This window comes from Sus scrofa, chromosome 8 (assembly GCF_054392235.1).
Source record: "Sus scrofa isolate SSC_HxYL_T2T_F1_AM1 chromosome 8, Sscrofa_HxYL_maternal_Yorkshire_Landrace_v2.0, whole genome shotgun sequence".
In the NCBI taxonomy this organism is placed as follows: Eukaryota; Metazoa; Chordata; class Mammalia; order Artiodactyla; family Suidae; genus Sus; species Sus scrofa.
In genome coordinates, this window is record NC_139390.1 from 20,550,930 (window position 1) to 20,566,948 (window position 16,019).

General features: G+C 43.7%; 1 long non-coding RNA gene across 1 annotated transcript; it reads right to left on the bottom strand.

The window, feature by feature from the left end:
• Positions 1-511: 511 nt before the first annotated feature.
• Positions 512-12,004, bottom strand: LOC146400365 (uncharacterized). The gene is made up of 4 exons (XR_014812282.1): positions 11,107-12,004; positions 8,623-10,938; positions 2,843-2,935; positions 512-1,277 (listed from the first exon to the last, which is right to left on the bottom strand). It is a non-coding gene; the product is annotated as an uncharacterized LOC146400365 (long non-coding RNA).
• Between the last annotated feature and the right edge of the window lie 4,015 nt (positions 12,005-16,019).

Genomic DNA, 16,019 nt, shown 5'->3' on the forward strand with positions numbered 1-16,019 from the left:
CAGTCTGGCGTTTATTTATTTATTTTGGCACGCGGCTGCCCTCAAATGCAATTCCACTGAGGAGAAGGAAGAAGGGGGTGGATTTTTAAGTAAAGAATGAGAAACGTCTGCCACAGGTCATTGGGCTCTTGGCCTGACTTTGAGATGAATTTTTAAATATCTTGAGTTTCTACCATGTGCCAGGAACCAATCTAGATGCAGGGAATGCAACAATTAAAAAAACACGAAAATAAGAAGAGCAAACAACCCCCACCCCCAGATAAAGCTGTCAAAGTCCCCACTCTCATGGGGTTTACATTCCAGTGAGGGGTGCAAGAAACAAATGCAATACGTCACGCGTTGGATGAAGGGAGCGCCCATGACATGAGAGCTGAGGAGGTGGGTGTCCTTTTCACCTGGATGCTCAGGGAACACCAGTGTTACCAAGACGGCCCCTGAATAACGACATGAAGGCAGCGACCTTGTAAGGAGCCTCTGAGGCAGAACAGCCAGGAAGGACAGATACAAAGGCTCTGCGTTCCTCTCTGCATTTCCAAAGTATATTTGTTTTATGGGTTCTGAGCATTTTCATTTGAATTTCTTCATATGGACAGTAGTACACACAGTTGTGACACCTGCAAAAGGCAATTCAATCCCTGAATGTACATCTTGAGAATTTTTTTTTTTTTTTTTGTCTTTTCAGGGCCACACCCACGGCATATGGAGATTCCCAGGCTAGGGATCTCAGCCTACCAGCCTACGCCAGAGCCACGGCAACGCGGGATCCAAGCCATGTCTGCGACCTACACCACAGCTCACAGCAACGCCGGATCCTTAACCCACTGAGCAAGGCCAGGGACCAAACCCGCAGCCTCATGGTTCCTAGTCCGATTTGCTAACCACTGTGCCACAACGGGAACTCCCATCTTGAGAAACTGTTGAGTGCCTTTTCCCACGTCTCTCCCCCTCCTGAATCCTGTTCCCTCATTTCCTTATCCTTCCAGAGACTACACTGCAGTGATCATGGAAGTGGTCTTTAGAGTTTTGATAGCTCTGAGTAGGAGCCCTGGTGTCTCCTGCCTGCGGCGTTGGGCAGATCCAGCCGGGAACCTGTTAGCTCATCTAAGACATTGGGGTGTGAATGCCTCCACTGTCGCTATATGGAAGGAGGGGACGTGTGTGCAGGGCCCACCGCAGTGCCGGGCGCCCCTTGGGATCTCTGCTCCACTCGTCTCGTCTTCCTTGTGGTCCTCAGCCTCCGAGTCACATAGAATAGCTGGGGTAGGTCCAGGGCTGCCCTGGGAACGAAAGAACTTCTCACTCTTTAGCAGTGCGTGAGAGCCTAGTATCCCACGTACATTCTTCAGTGAAGTCGTTTTTACCAGCCTGTCCCTACACCCGACCCCAAAGTCTTCTGAGAGGTTGCCACGAGACCCTTACTTACTTGAATGTCAGATGCCAAAGCTGCTCCGCTGTGAAACCTCCTTGGCATCTGAACTGCCTGCCTGCAGACCCGGTCCCCCACTTCACCCTCCCTGTGCCTCTTTGCTGCTGGCTCTTGCCGATATCCAGCCCAGTCTCGGGATGCCGTCCACCTCCTGGGTCCATCAGCCACCTTCTGGCTTCCCTTCCTGGGCCCTCCTCCCTGAATTGCACAATACATCACTGCGGTCACCTGGAACTTTCTCTGACACATCCCTGATTGGTCGCCCAAAATCCCACAGTGACATTAATACAGCCAACCAACTCCCTCAGCAAGGTTGTCCAAACTGGCTCCCTTTCCCATTGCTACCGGTGACCATTCTAAAACCCTTACCACGTCTTCCCTTCTCCTACCACACCACCAAATCCTCCGTCCCAGAAACAGGCAGCTGGCTTCCAGGGCATGAACATCTTCAACGTCTTGCCCCTTAACTTAGGAAATTACCTGTGTGTATACAACAGTCCTTCCTTTCTTCCCCATCAGAAGAAAAGCTGGCTATTCTTCCAACGAAGAGTCACCCAGCCATTCCCATGTTGAGCTGTATGCTCTCCTGCCTTTTCTGAGATTTGACTCATCATTGTCCCTTTTTGCTGTATTTTTAAGCTCTCTCTTTTCATGGCTTTCTTTATTACATTAGGAAAAACAGACTCAAATCTTGTTTATCTTAAAAAAAATCTTTCACTCTGTCTAGCATCCATAGCTTACCCAAGCATCTAGGAAGGTAGTCAAGGACTGCACATCTAGATATTTTAAAAAGGAGTCTGTGTCAAGGATTCATTAAACTCATGAAGGACTCAGCAGAATGGTGAAGCTGTTTCAAAGAAGATTTAAGAAACTAGGTATATAACGTCATTGAAAGGATACTGGAATGAGATTGCTAAGTCATATATAAAATAAACCATGACATCTGGGTCATAATAGTTCCATTTGCATCTCTCCAGAAATTAATTTCATTTTCACTCCTTTTAGACTAGAATAATTTACATCTCTGCTTTCTACGAGTTAACATCTACCCTTACAGAGTTGAAAAATATCTGAAATAGTAAACAGCAAGTCACACAGAGGTGCACACTCCTAGAGAATCAGAATAACTCTGGGCAGGCTGTTAGACAATGCTCAACACAACACTGAAAAAAGAGGCAGAAATCCCGTTGTCTTTTTCCAGGTTTTGGACACATTGTCCAACAGCCATCCTTGTGATCATAATTCCTGAAGATAATTCTTGATCACAAAAGCTAGTCTTATTTTATTTTGTTCTGATTCATTAACATTGGTTCAGCAAAAAGTGTTAATTAAACACAAATTTCCTTGACGTATGGTCAGCAAACCCAGTGCCATGAGGTGTTGTGCTTAGGGTTTTGACTAGGGCCAAAATATTACCTTCTGTCTGGAGAACGTATGTGGAATCTAGTAGTGGCTTCTCAGTAGGCCAGAGACGTTTTTGTTGTTCTTATTGGCAGTCATGTTTTGAAGCTAGAAAACCAAACCCAAGAAATTCATTTCTATCCATTTTTCCCGGAGTACCTGTAAATGCAGATGAATTTCTCTCTTGCTGTGAAATTTCCAAATCCACTAAGGTATCTGATCTGCCAAGAAATGACTCTTTCTGCCACCTAAAATTCTAGGATCCAGAAATCCATAAAACAGGTGCCAGTCGGGTCTCCTAAAAGGGCTTTCTTTGTGAGCCTTCGTTCCACGTATGAAGCACAACACCTGTTCCCCAGTGGGAGGCATATCATGTCTGACTAAATGAGACTTATTCTCATGTGACACTTTATGTATTTGGCTTTGGTTACACAATTTTTCTAACCATACCCTGCTTAAACAAATAAACAAATAAAACTTATTGACTTGTTAAAAAACTATCTTCTTTTGAAATCAGAGATTTAGTTAAAAAAAAAAAAAGCCATTTGTCTCTGAATTTGACAATGTTTTAAATAATGGTTCATTTCAGTTTGCAAAGACATAGTCTAAAATACGGATCAGCAAAGTTTTACTGTAAAAGACCAGATAATAAATGTTTTCAGTTTTGTGAGCCATGAGTCTACTGCAAGATTTGTGCTCAGATCTGCCATTGTAGCATGAAAGAAGCCATAGACAGCATGTAAACAATGGGCACACAGATTAGATTTGACCTGTGGCAAGCTGGATCTGGACCAGGGATTACAGTTTTCTTATCCCTAGTTTAAAGTAAAGGTTAGGCATTGATCAAGAAGAAAGAGAAAGGGCTTCATTCTATGTCCATGAGAAAATAGAACAGTACACACAATACCAGTACATAAGAAGAGGATAAATAATATCCCAATACAAATAACCACAACTACGTTCACCTTATCAGTTCACTCAGTTCCATGTAACTAATTCTTGTTGCTCTGAATATTGAATTTGCAGTCTGTTTTTACAAAGTGGCTGCTTCTGGATTAAAAAAAAGTCCTGGAGATCCTGATTCAGTCCTCTCCTGAAATCTGCAGTTGTCTAAGTGGTGTCAGCGTGTAAGTTTGTACCCAAAATCTATTATCTAAAGTATCAGCAGGTAAGAGGAACTTGTTCTTTCCATTAAGGCTCTGAGGATGCCTATCTTGTTAAAACACCAACTTTTTAACCTGTAGCTTATAGCAGGGTCTTCGGTTAAGCATGAGAAGAAAGCCAGAAGTTGATAAGCCTGAGCGTTAGTGATTTTTTTATAGTAATCAACAATATTAGAAGGGAAGAAAGCAAAAGCATCTGTAAGAATGATATAACAGTAACCGTGTAACTATTTTACAAGATTTGGGTCAATGTTACGCCTGAGAGTAAGAACATATCACAGACAGTGAGGGCATCGACAGCCCTTCGGGACACTCCTAAGATGTACAGCCTCAGAGAGAAAATTAACCCGGCAGAGCGGAGAGGCGTCTTTCTTCATATAGCTCTTTCCTAGCTCTCAGGTAGCTCTCACCTTTATTTTTTCCCCTTGACTCCATCCTTTGCCCTTTTCTCTTATCAATTGTGGGCTCTCCCTGAGAGATTTTCTTTCTCTTGATTTAATATCAAGTGTCACATACTAACCATTTGTATTTTTAGAAATCTTGCCCAACCTTGTCATCTGCCTCTGGGACAGCTCCATCAGAGGTCTTAGAATCATTGAAATCTCAACCTGTTCAAAGTGGAACTTATTCGGTCATCCATTCTGGTCCTGATGGGGTGACTGATCGGCCACAAGCAAATATGAAACAGGGCAATATATGTGAAGAAATGAGTTTTAGGCACTGAAAAGCACATAATCCCAGACTGCGCTCCTTGAAAGAAGGGAAAGACTCCAAGCGAACCACACAGTGATCCTGCTTGCTGCCTGAGGCACCTTTGGGACATCAGTGTCGTGTGGAGTACAGCGGTTTCTTCTGGTTCCTTAGCTGAGAGCTTGGCTGCACATTTGCAGGGCGAGGCTTCCTGAGGCTTAGGAGAGAGTGGCTGCGATGAGCTAGCAGTCATCTGGTGCTGTGAGACATTGAAGTCTGGCCCATCCCAGATGGAATGTCTTCAGTTAACATTGCAAGGGTTCAGTTAGGAACTCGTAAAAGGCCACATGCTAGGATTAAGGACCATGCCCTAGAGCAGGGGTCAGGGAACTACGGCCAAATTTGGCTTGAGGCATGTTTTTGTGTGACCTGTGAGCTAAGAATAATAATTACATCATTACAAGTGTTATTCAGATGCAGGAGGAGTAGCAGCAGGAGCTGGAAGAAGAGGAAAGGAGAACAAGAAAAAGACAGAGACCATATATTGCTCACAAGAGTTAAAATATTTACTACCTGGTTTTTTATAGACAACATTTGCCAACCTCTGAAAGAGAGCAAAAGCCATGTCCTGGGACCAAGGATAAACATGAAACAGAACCATCCTAACAAGAATAAAACCAAACCAGAGAAAGAAAATTTGCCAATGATTTAGCCTTTTTGCAGAACAGAACCAACCTTCTTTAAAGAAAATAATATAATCCACACTCCTTAGACATCATCCACAATGTTCAACATGCAATAAAAAGTTGTTAGACTATGAGCAATTAGAACTATGCTCCCTATGATCAAAGGGAAAAAACACTAGTCAATGGATATAGACTTGGATATGACCCAAATGTTGTACTTAGCAGACTAGGACTTTGAAACTGCCATTACAAAAATGTTCAAAGACTTAAAAAAAAAAAAAAAAAAAAAAGATGGACACAAATGCCAGAAGATAGAAGCTCTCAGTAGATAAGTGAGTACTATAAAAAAGGACTAAATGGAAATCCTAAAACTGAAAGACATTGAAAGTGAAAACTTCATGGGATGAGTTTAACAGCAGATTGGAGACCTCACGAGAAAAAGACAGTGAACCTGAAAAGAGCTCAGTAGAATATTGAAGAAGAAAGAGGAAAAAAGATGAAAACAATGAAGAGACTCTTAGTGATCCTCAGTGATCTGTGAGAGATTATTAAACCATCTATTAAGAGTCTGAGAGAGAGAGAGAGAAAGAGAGGGAATGGTATAGGAGAAATATTTGAGGACATAATACCTGAAAATGTCCCAAATGTGGCAGAAGAATAATTAATCTATTCATACAAGAATCTCAGCAAGTCCCAAACGAGTACAAAAAAACCACACTTAGACACATCAGAGTCCTTCTTCAGAAAACCAAAGATAAAGAGAAGATCTTAAGGCAGTGAGGGAAAAAATACTTACAGGGGAACAATCATGTATATGCCAAGTAATTCTCATAAGGAACAATGAAGTTCAGAAGCAAATGGAAAAATATTTTTTAAATGTTAGAAGAAAGAAAAAACTCCGTCAACCAAGAATTCTACATCCAATGTGAATACTCTTCAAAAATTAGGCTGAAATAAAGAAATTTTCAGTTAAAAGAAAAACTGAGGAAATATGTTGCCAGTAGCTTTGCACTACAAGAAATGCTAAAAGAAACTCTTTGGCCTATGGATAAATTATATTGATGAAAACTCAGATATATAGGGAGTTCCTATTGTGACTCAGTGGATTTTGGACCTGACCAGTATCCAGGAGGATGCAGCTTCAATCCCTGGCCTCCCTCAGTGGGTTAAGTTTCTGGCATTGCCCTGAGCTGTGGTGTAGGTCAGCAGCTGCAGCTCCAATTTGACCCCTAGCCTGGAAACTTCCATATGCAGCAAATGTGGTCCTAAAAAAAAAAGCAAAAAACAAAAACAAAAAACAAAAAACCCAAACCAAAAACAACACAAAACAAAATGAACCTCAGATATATAGAAAATAATGAAAAGCACTGGAAATGATAAACAGATGGATGGATAAATATAAAAGACCATCTTTTAAACTTTATTTAAAAAAAAAAAAAGAGTTCCCTTGTGGCACAGCAGGTTAAAGATCCGGTGTTGGCTTTGCTGCTGTGGTGCAGGCTTGATCCCTGGCCCAGGAACTTCCATATGCCGGGTGTGGCCATTAAAAAAAAAAAAGAAGAAGAAGAATGGAACTATTCTCTTGAAAGCATCTTGCATTTCACATGAAGCGGTTCAGTATAAACTTTCTGCAGTGTGTGATAAGTAGGGGTGAATGATGCCATCCCTAGAATAACCACTCCAGAATAATAGCTAAAACTTCAGTGAATGTAATACATAGAAAGCTTGCAATGTGATTAATTCAAAAGAAAATAAGCTAGGAGAAAGGGAGGAACAAGAACAAGCAAGAAAGACTGGGAACATAGAAAACAGCAAGATAGTAGGATTAAACCCAATCATATTAATTACTTAAAGTCAACCGACTAAACTCTTCATTTAAGAGGCAAAGATCGCCTGCATAAAAATGAAAGACAATATGCCACCTAATGAAGCACTTTAAATATAAATCTACATGCAATTTGAACGTGAAAAAAGGAGGGGAAATGATATAGGATGAAACTGGAAGCATAAGAAAACCGTTGTGCCTACAATTGATTTTGCACAAAGCAGACATTCCGACCAAGGTTACTGTTACATATAAAGAGGGACATTTTGTAGTGATGAGTTAATTCACCAAGAAGGCACTGAAATACTAAATATGCAGGGATGCACATGATAAAGCTTTTATTTATTTATTTATTTGTCTTTTTTTAGGGCTGCACCTGTGGCATACGGAAGTTCCCAGGCTAGGGGTCAAATCAGAGCCACAGCAGCTGGCCTATGCCACAGCCACAGCAACGTGGGATCCGAGCCATGTCGGCGAACTACACCACAGCTCACGGTAATGCCAGATCCCTAACCCACTGATCGTGATCAGGGGTTGAACCCACATCCTCACGGATACTAGTTTGGTTTGTTAACTGCTGAGCCACAATGGGAAGGCTGATACAGCTTTTAAATATGTGAATCCAAAACTCAGAATTGAAGCAAGAATTAGACAAATCCACAGTTATAACTGGAGATTTTTAGCACCTTGTGTTCATACACTGATGGAATAAGACCAAGGAAAAAAAACCAGTAAAGAAAGAGAAAGTAGGATGGAGTTCCCGTCGTGGCGCAGTGGTTAACAAATACGACTAGGAACCATGAGGTTGAGGGTTCGATCCCTGGCCTTGTTCAGTGGGTTAAGGATCCGGCGTTGCCGTGAGCTATGGTGTAGGTTGCAGACGCGGCTCGGATCTCGAGTTGCTGTGGCTCTGGTGGAGGCTGGTGGCTGAGGCTCCAATTGGACCCCTAGCCTGGGAACCTCCATATGCCATAGGAGCGGCCCAAGAAATGGCAAAAAAAAAAAAAAAAAAAAGAGAGAAAGTAGGAGAGGAGATGCACCCTTTCACTCATGATGACTTCTCGTGCCCCTGTCACCCTGTTTCCTCCTGGGCTCCTGGGGACCCTTTCTTGAAATGTCCTTTCTTCACTCCTCTATTTAGCAAAAATATGTAGAATCAGCTAAATAAATTACAACACATATGTCATGATTCTCTTTGTCCCATGACAGTCAAACCTGAGATGATGATGACGATGATGGCGATAACTGGCTGAGCCAGCAGCCTGTGGAAGTTCCTGGGCCAGGGATCCAACCTGCATCACAGTACTGACAACACTGGATCCTTCACCCACTAAGCCACCAGGGAACTCCCAGACCTGCAACAGAATACGCAGCAGCTCCTCGGTACAAGACAACTGAAGACTGCAAATCAGTAGCAACATCCCAACCCACCTGGTGTTTTGCTCGCTCCTGGAGAACATTTATTTGCTCACTAGAGACAAGTACAGAGGTTGGCATCACTTTGTGTTTTTGTTTGTCTCTCTCTATTTGATACTGTGGCCATAGTTACAGTTTTTAACTTGTTCATTGTATTTATTTGAAAACAATATTGAAACAAAAGCCCCATGTTTTCTTCTTCGGCACTTTCCCTCTGCCTTTGGCTTTTCCCCTGAGCCTTCTTCTCTTTCCTTTCTTTCCCATGGTGTCTCCCATCACCTGGATCACAATTCTTGGGGAACTTTCTCAGCTGTAGCTCCACGGTTAGGCCAGGGTTAAGAACTGGTCTAACACGTGAATGATTCAGCAGCATGGACACTTCCCTGCATGGCGAGGTGGGGAAATAGCTTATTGCATTTGCATGTAGAAGATGGTGAACTCTTCCTTAAGTTCTGTAACCCAGAGGTCTATGCGTTACGGAGTTGAAGAGCTAATGCTACTATTACATTAGACCCTATGCTTCCTACTTGACTAGGCTGGCATTTCCGGGTAGGACACAGAATCGCTCTTTATACATTTCCAAGCTGGTAACCACCTCCTCGTTCCTCTCTTCCTGCCTCCTTTCATCAGGATTCACCAAGTGCTATTTTTTTCCTTCCATTCCCAGGGTCACAAACCAGCTGCCCTTTGAGCCAAAGTTGTTGATCAGGCATGTTTTATTCACACTGCACAGTTACATTTTTTGAAAGTGGCCAAATTAAATACCTGGAGGCTTCACATACAAATACAAACTTTCAGATGGCCTGAAACAAACACAAAAACAAAAAAAGAAGACCAGGCACTTCTAAGCCTGGCCTCGTTCATGTATTCAGGTTCCTGCCTGCCCGGGTGGTCTGAGTTTGTGACTCCAGCCCGCTCTGCCTGGGCAAGAACCACGCCCTCTTTTTCAAACTCCCAGATACCCCAGGGTCCAAAGACATGATAAAAGCTTGGAGAGCTCTGATTTAAGCCATGTAAGAATAATAGGGATCTCATTATTTAGAATTCCAAGTCTCCTTTTCCTGTCATTATCAGATAGACCAGCAGACCTTTAAATTTTGCTTCTTTTACATCTCTGGAATAAAGCAATCCGAACCTTTTAAAATAGGATGTACTTTCCCATGGATACCTCTAGATGGCAGTATTGTACTTGTATTGTCTCAGCTATTCCCCATTCCCTCCGCCTTCAAAATGTTAATTATGTAATTTTTCAGTGGGAATCATTTTCGTTTCTAAATTTATTTTACTATTTTTCAATAATGTCAAATTTATCAGTAAGCAGGTAGAGTCCATAAGCTGCAATATTTAAAAGAACAAAACGACCATCTTTTTTTTTTCCTTCCTTGGAGCTTCCTGAGTTGATTAGTAGGAGCAGAACATATTGCAACGTATAATTGTCACGATTATGCAGGCTGTTCATTTAGAGTTTGTGTGTGCACTTGCACTCAGCTGCCACATCTGCAATGCATGTTGGAAAAATAGCCCCTTCTCTGTGCACTTTGAAACATCCAATGTTTCTCATTCGGACCAATTTCTTTATTTTGTTTTGTGGATAATGAATGTTACTCACAAATGTGGGAGGCAAGGGAGCAGAAAATAGTCTGTACTACAAGGAGGAGGCTCTTAGAAATATACGCATACATAAGTAGACAAATGTGAGCTGTGTGTTGGCCTCATGCATAAACAAGGCAAGTGCTGCAAAAGGGAAGTTGTGTGTGCTAATTAGATTAATGGCTTGAGAACAAATCTATTTCAGAGCAGCTAATTAAGTATTTCATTTCGGGTTATTTTGTGTAATTTGCTTTGGTATGCGACAGACAAATATTAAGTATTTAATTTTATCTTTGAGTACAAAAAAACACTAATACTTCACTGATTTAATTCTTTCGTTTTGGCGCTATGGGTGTTCAAAGGGCTGTCTTTTTAGTCCTGGTTAATCCACTTGACAGCTGAGTGGGACACAGGGACCCTGAAGTTCCCTTTTGTAAAAGCTTGGTCAATTACACCTTGGACCAACCCAAGCAGGATTTAAGCTTTCCTGTTGTCAGCCTCTTAATGACACCCTGAAAGATTAAGGTCGGAAGAACTCCTCGAGGGCTTCTCTCATTCAGTGTTCAGGTGCTGCAGTTTCCGGGGGGGTGGGGGTGGGGGTACGGCTGTCCTCCAGCCCCTGCACGAGCTCCCTGGGGCATGTGAGCATCTCAGGCAGCATCACGTCAATCTTGGCTCCACTGAGGGACATAGGCGACTCTGGTGATGTTTTTTCCTCACAGTGAGCTGAGGGGAGAGCAGCTGCAGGAAGGAAATGCAAGTGGACAGGTGAGCAGGGCTGCCGCTTGGAGTGGTCCGCGGGCGGCAGTGAGGAGCGTGGGTCCCTGGCCGCACAGCCCTCCAGGCGGTTGCTGTGATATCATGGGAAATGGCGCCAGGGATGGAACCCGTCCGATTTCCCGGGCTTACCTCGCACGAAGAGTCCTCGGGGACCGCTCCCGGTTCAGAGAGAGACAGCCTTGTGCCTTGAGTCTTAGATCCACGAGATGGCTTTTACCTTTGCGCCACTACTGACATACTTCTTTTTCCACATCTGGCTTGGAGCCTGGTTTGGGGGCCAAACTTGGTTACACCCACATAAGCCGTCTAGAAAAAGGACATGGGTAACTTTTGCTCTCAGGAAAGGCACCCCTGTTAATGTAAGCCCGATCCTCCTTCGCAAAGTCGTAGCAGCCCCACCCCTGCCCCACCTGGGACCAGTCCTGAGGTAGGCTATTCCAGCCGCTCCGGACACCCTTCCTGACTATGCTGGCCTCCTATCTTTTTGTCCAGCTAACCCCCCGGTGTTAATGGAGTCTGAATGAGAGCAGGTAGAATCCACCTTCTCTGGAGCATTTAAAGTTCTGACAACCTTTCTAGTTTCAAGAAAAATTTTAAGACAAATCACCTGTTATGCATAGCAGGTGTATACTTATCCACACCCTAAGCTATCTTGAGGGAGCGTGAGGTCTGTATTTCCACTTGGGACAATCTTGTCTTGCCTCAGGCCCCGAGGTCCTATGGTCCAGCCAACTCTGTCAAAGCGCTCCAGGTGTAATTTGCAGAACTGGCAGCAACTGAAGGACTTGAGGGAGGAGGGAAGGCAGAGCTGGGCTGAGAGGCGAGCTGGAAGATGCCCTGACTTTGGACGTGGAGATTCTTTAAGGAAACGTAGGTGTTTTTCTAGAAGATGAGATGAAGGGTGAGTTCCAGGTGGAAGCAACAGTATTTGGAAAGGCTCAGTTAAGTTCCTGCCTTGCTCAGAAACCATTTACTGATAATCTCAGACCGCAGCGACGTTCGCTGTGGTTGACTGTCGCATTCCTACAGCGTGAGACCGGAAGCCTCCGGAGACCGGAAACCTCAGGAGACCGGAAGCCTCCAGCGACCGGAAGCCTCTGGAGACCGGAAGCCTCCAGAGAGCAGGTCCATCCGTTTCTTCTCTGGCCGGGTTCCCAGGACTGAGTTTCCGAATTGTTCAGACCTTGCCATCCAGTAGGAGAAGCCCAGGATGAATGCAATCCACATTTCCAGGTTGCCACCTTCTTACCGACTCTGCAACAAAGGAAAAGATGTTTCATGGAATGTAAAAACGGTGGGGGGAAAAAAAAAACTGCTCGAGTTTCTCTTGGTGGAAAACAAAGGCAAGTTTATTTAACCATAACTCTGCCTTTCCAGCATGTAAATTGTTGTTTTTCTGCAAAAGAGGGTTTTTAATATTTGATAAGTTTTTGAGAACAGGGCATGGTATCGACTCTGAATGGTTGGGCTCAGTCCAAAGGCCTGTATAAATATTTCTAAAGAAGCGCCATATTAAAGAAACCAGGTTCCCAGATTTGCACTTTATTTATACGTGAATCTTCAGAAGAGTCCTCTTCTCAGTGTTACGTTCCTCCAGACTCTAATGCTGGCCTTTTTATGGGCCAGAAATCTGGCCAATTTATATTTTTCTAGTAGCTACAACAATAAAGCCACCTTTGTTATGGAATAAAATTTAAAATTCTCTCCCAATTGTGCAGCAGATTTGAATGAGATCTGTTCTTTCTTACCCGATTATAATCAGGGATAGCACAGAGAGGTTTAGGGATTCTGACTCTGTGCCTGATACCTCAAGCCGTAACCATGCCATCATCTATTGTTTTGGAAAGCATGAGAAAGTCTTCCTGTCAGAAGATGGCATGTCCCACTTAGTGAAAGGAAGTGTGGGCTTGCTCAGATTTGTCCCACAGTGCCTTCAGAGCAGAAGGTTAGAGAAGTTCAAATTTGCTGAGAGAAATCAGTGTTTTTCATTTGGGGACACCTCTCTCTCTCTCTCTCTCTTTTTTTTTAAAGGCCATACCTGTGGCATATGGAGGTTCCCAGGCTAGAGGTTGAATCTGAGCTAAAGCTGCTGGCCTATACCATGGCCACAGCAACACCAGATCCTACCCACGTCTGTGACCCACACCGCAGCTCACAGCAATGCCTGATCCGAAACCCACTGAGCAAGGCCAGGGATTGAATCCTCATGGATACTAGTGTGGTTCATTTATGTTGTACCACAACAGGAACTCCTGTGGACATCTCTTTAAAGGAAGTGTATCTGATGAGTGTGTGTGTCCCAGTCAGCACACCAGCAAGCCTCGTTTGGTTTGCTCTGCCTACGTTGTGTATTGCTAATGTGGGACCTTTATAATCTTTGCAGGCCTGTCTCCCTGACCAAGTACCAATACAGCTCAGTGGACCAGCAACTGCTGCTTCTGGTTTTTTCTGCCTCTTTTTAAAATTGGAGGTGAGTTGCATCAACTTCCCTTGGTGTGGTGACCTTCAGAAGGCCAGGCTTGCGCTCTCTCTGTTTTTCCTGATTCCTGCTTGCGGAGGGAACATGTTATGCTATAGCTGGTTTAGAATGTGAACCTGTTTTCTGTCCCTAGAGTCATGACTGTCTTTAATTAAGCTGTGAGACATTGCTTAGGGAAGGGGGAGGCAGGGAGTAACCCTTTCTTTTGGATTTTCCCAAAGTGTATTTGGTTCAAAATAAAATGCAGGTGAAGATACATTTCTTTCCCTAAGAGCGTGGAATTACAGAAATATTGTTGTGCTGAGCAGGGCTCAAAGCAGGAGGCTATCTGAAGATTTGCTTCTGGGTTTGTTCCAGCTGGTCCCAGGAAGGGGGCAATGGCCAGTTTAGGGGTGGCTGGTCCTACTCGGGTGCTTTTGTGGCTTAGGTGCCTGGTGGTGCTATAGACCAGGCAATAGATGATTTTGGTAAGAGGTAGAATTTCTCTTTGCTTCTTGTAGGATCTTCTTTGTTATCCTTCATTGACAAATAGGTCAGAAAAATGAGGTTTTCTCCAGAGCATGTGTTAACTCATTATCCACTAGCTGCTATTTCACAGATGTCTGCCAAACTTTGCACTTTATGTGTACATATTTTATTAGTTTGTGCATAGATGGATGTTGGCAGTCACTCAAGGATCTACCCAAAGCAAGCAAATCCTTTACCAACATCACATGTTTATTCTCTGGGGTTCTTTTGTATCATATTTATATCCCCTTTGGGTAGCAACTTGGTTTATCATCATCTATCATTTCCTTTTGTCTCCTGAAATACGGTGACTCTCTTCTATGGTAAATTTCTGAAAGATGACTTTATTCTGAAACATGGTTGTGTTGATTTGATAAATGCTTTGTAAATATTTGAAATGATAGAATCTGATAATAAATAATGACTGTTTGCAACTCCCTGGTGAACGAGCACATGCAAATCAAGTATGATTCCTGTCTTATCCCCACTTTGCAGCCCCCCCCAAGGCTGCGTTTGATTTCTATTTTTGTTACCTTTGTGAGTCAATGCAGAGTCTGCTTCCCTTTTCTTTAAATTATTCATCATCACTTTTTTTTTTTTTTTGTCTTTTTGCCTTTTCTAGGGCCACTCCCACAGCATACGGAGGTTCCCAGGCTAGGGATAGAATCAGAGCTGTAGCCACTGGCCTCTGCCAGAGCCACGGCAATACGGGATCCAAGCTGCATCTGCGACCTACACCACAGCTCACGGCAATGCCAGATCCTTAACCCACAGAGCAAGGCCAGGAATCGAACCTGCAACCTCATGGTTCCTAGTCGGATTTGTTAACCACCGAGCCACTACAGGAACTCCTCACCATCACTTTAAAGGGCTAGTTGTCACCAACTTTTATACAAAGCAGCCCATCACCTAAGTCAAATATAATTGATCAAACTTCATGGAAACAGAGGGGAAGAGATTGGAGGGGGCAGTGAAAAGAATGAACATTTACCTACTTTCTGTGGACTCAATGCCAAATGCCAAGGTGATTTTAGTTCTTTTTAATAGTGACCCTGTAAAACAGATAGCAGAAGCAAGGGCTGAGATCCAGAAGTTAAATCTCCCACCCAGGGTCACGCAGGCGTGGAGATGAGGTTGGAACTAGCTGAACATGGCTTTGGAATGTAATCAAGAGAATTTAGGAGGTGAGGGCTGATGGGAAGGAAGATACTACATTTCACTCAATAATGAGCAATTAGTTAAAACACAGGTAAGGATATCCATTCACCAGTCGTTCAGATTGATCTCAGGACCCAGGGACAAAAAAGAAGAGAGAAATGAGAGCAATATGACAATGTGCTGGGGTCCCATAGGAGCCTCTGGATAGGAGGCCTGTAGCTGTAAGTGTAGGCCAGTCCCCGGACACCATGACTTTCTCAAAGTCAGACTCCCCGGGCCCCACTCTGAGAGGCTCTTATAGGGTGCATGGGTGACACCGCTTCTGTCCCACAAGGGCAAGCTTGCTAAGTGGAACTCTGCCATCATGCCTCCTTCCTTTGAGACCTGGAGAATTTGGGTTTTCCTGGAAACCTTATTAGATGGTTTCCTAGAACAGAGTTCTCCTTTCCATCCTAGTCCACCAGGAATGGGAGGGATACTATACCCAGCGGAACACAATGGCACACGGGCCTGCAGGGGGCAGTGTGGGAGGGGGAGAAAGTACAAGAAAATTAAGTCACTGAAGGTTCCACTGTGGGCTGCTGGCTTTGGGTACCTCCCTCCAGAGTCCCAGAACATGGCTTTCAACAAAAGAAATGCTCAATAAACATTTGGTAAAGGAGAGAAGGGAGGAAGGAAGGGAGGGAGGGAGCTCCACCAGTTGGCATAACTTTGACTGGATCCTATGCAAAGAGTATTCCTCAAAGTTCAAACATGACAAGGCTTTCGTCTATTGCACTGAGCCTGGAAGTCACCTTGCTTAATTACTCCTTTGTGGCCCCTGGCTTTTCATGTCCTTCCAGCTGTCTTTTCTCACGTGCCAGCTGTGACTGCAGCACATCTGGTACAGCTCCCAAGG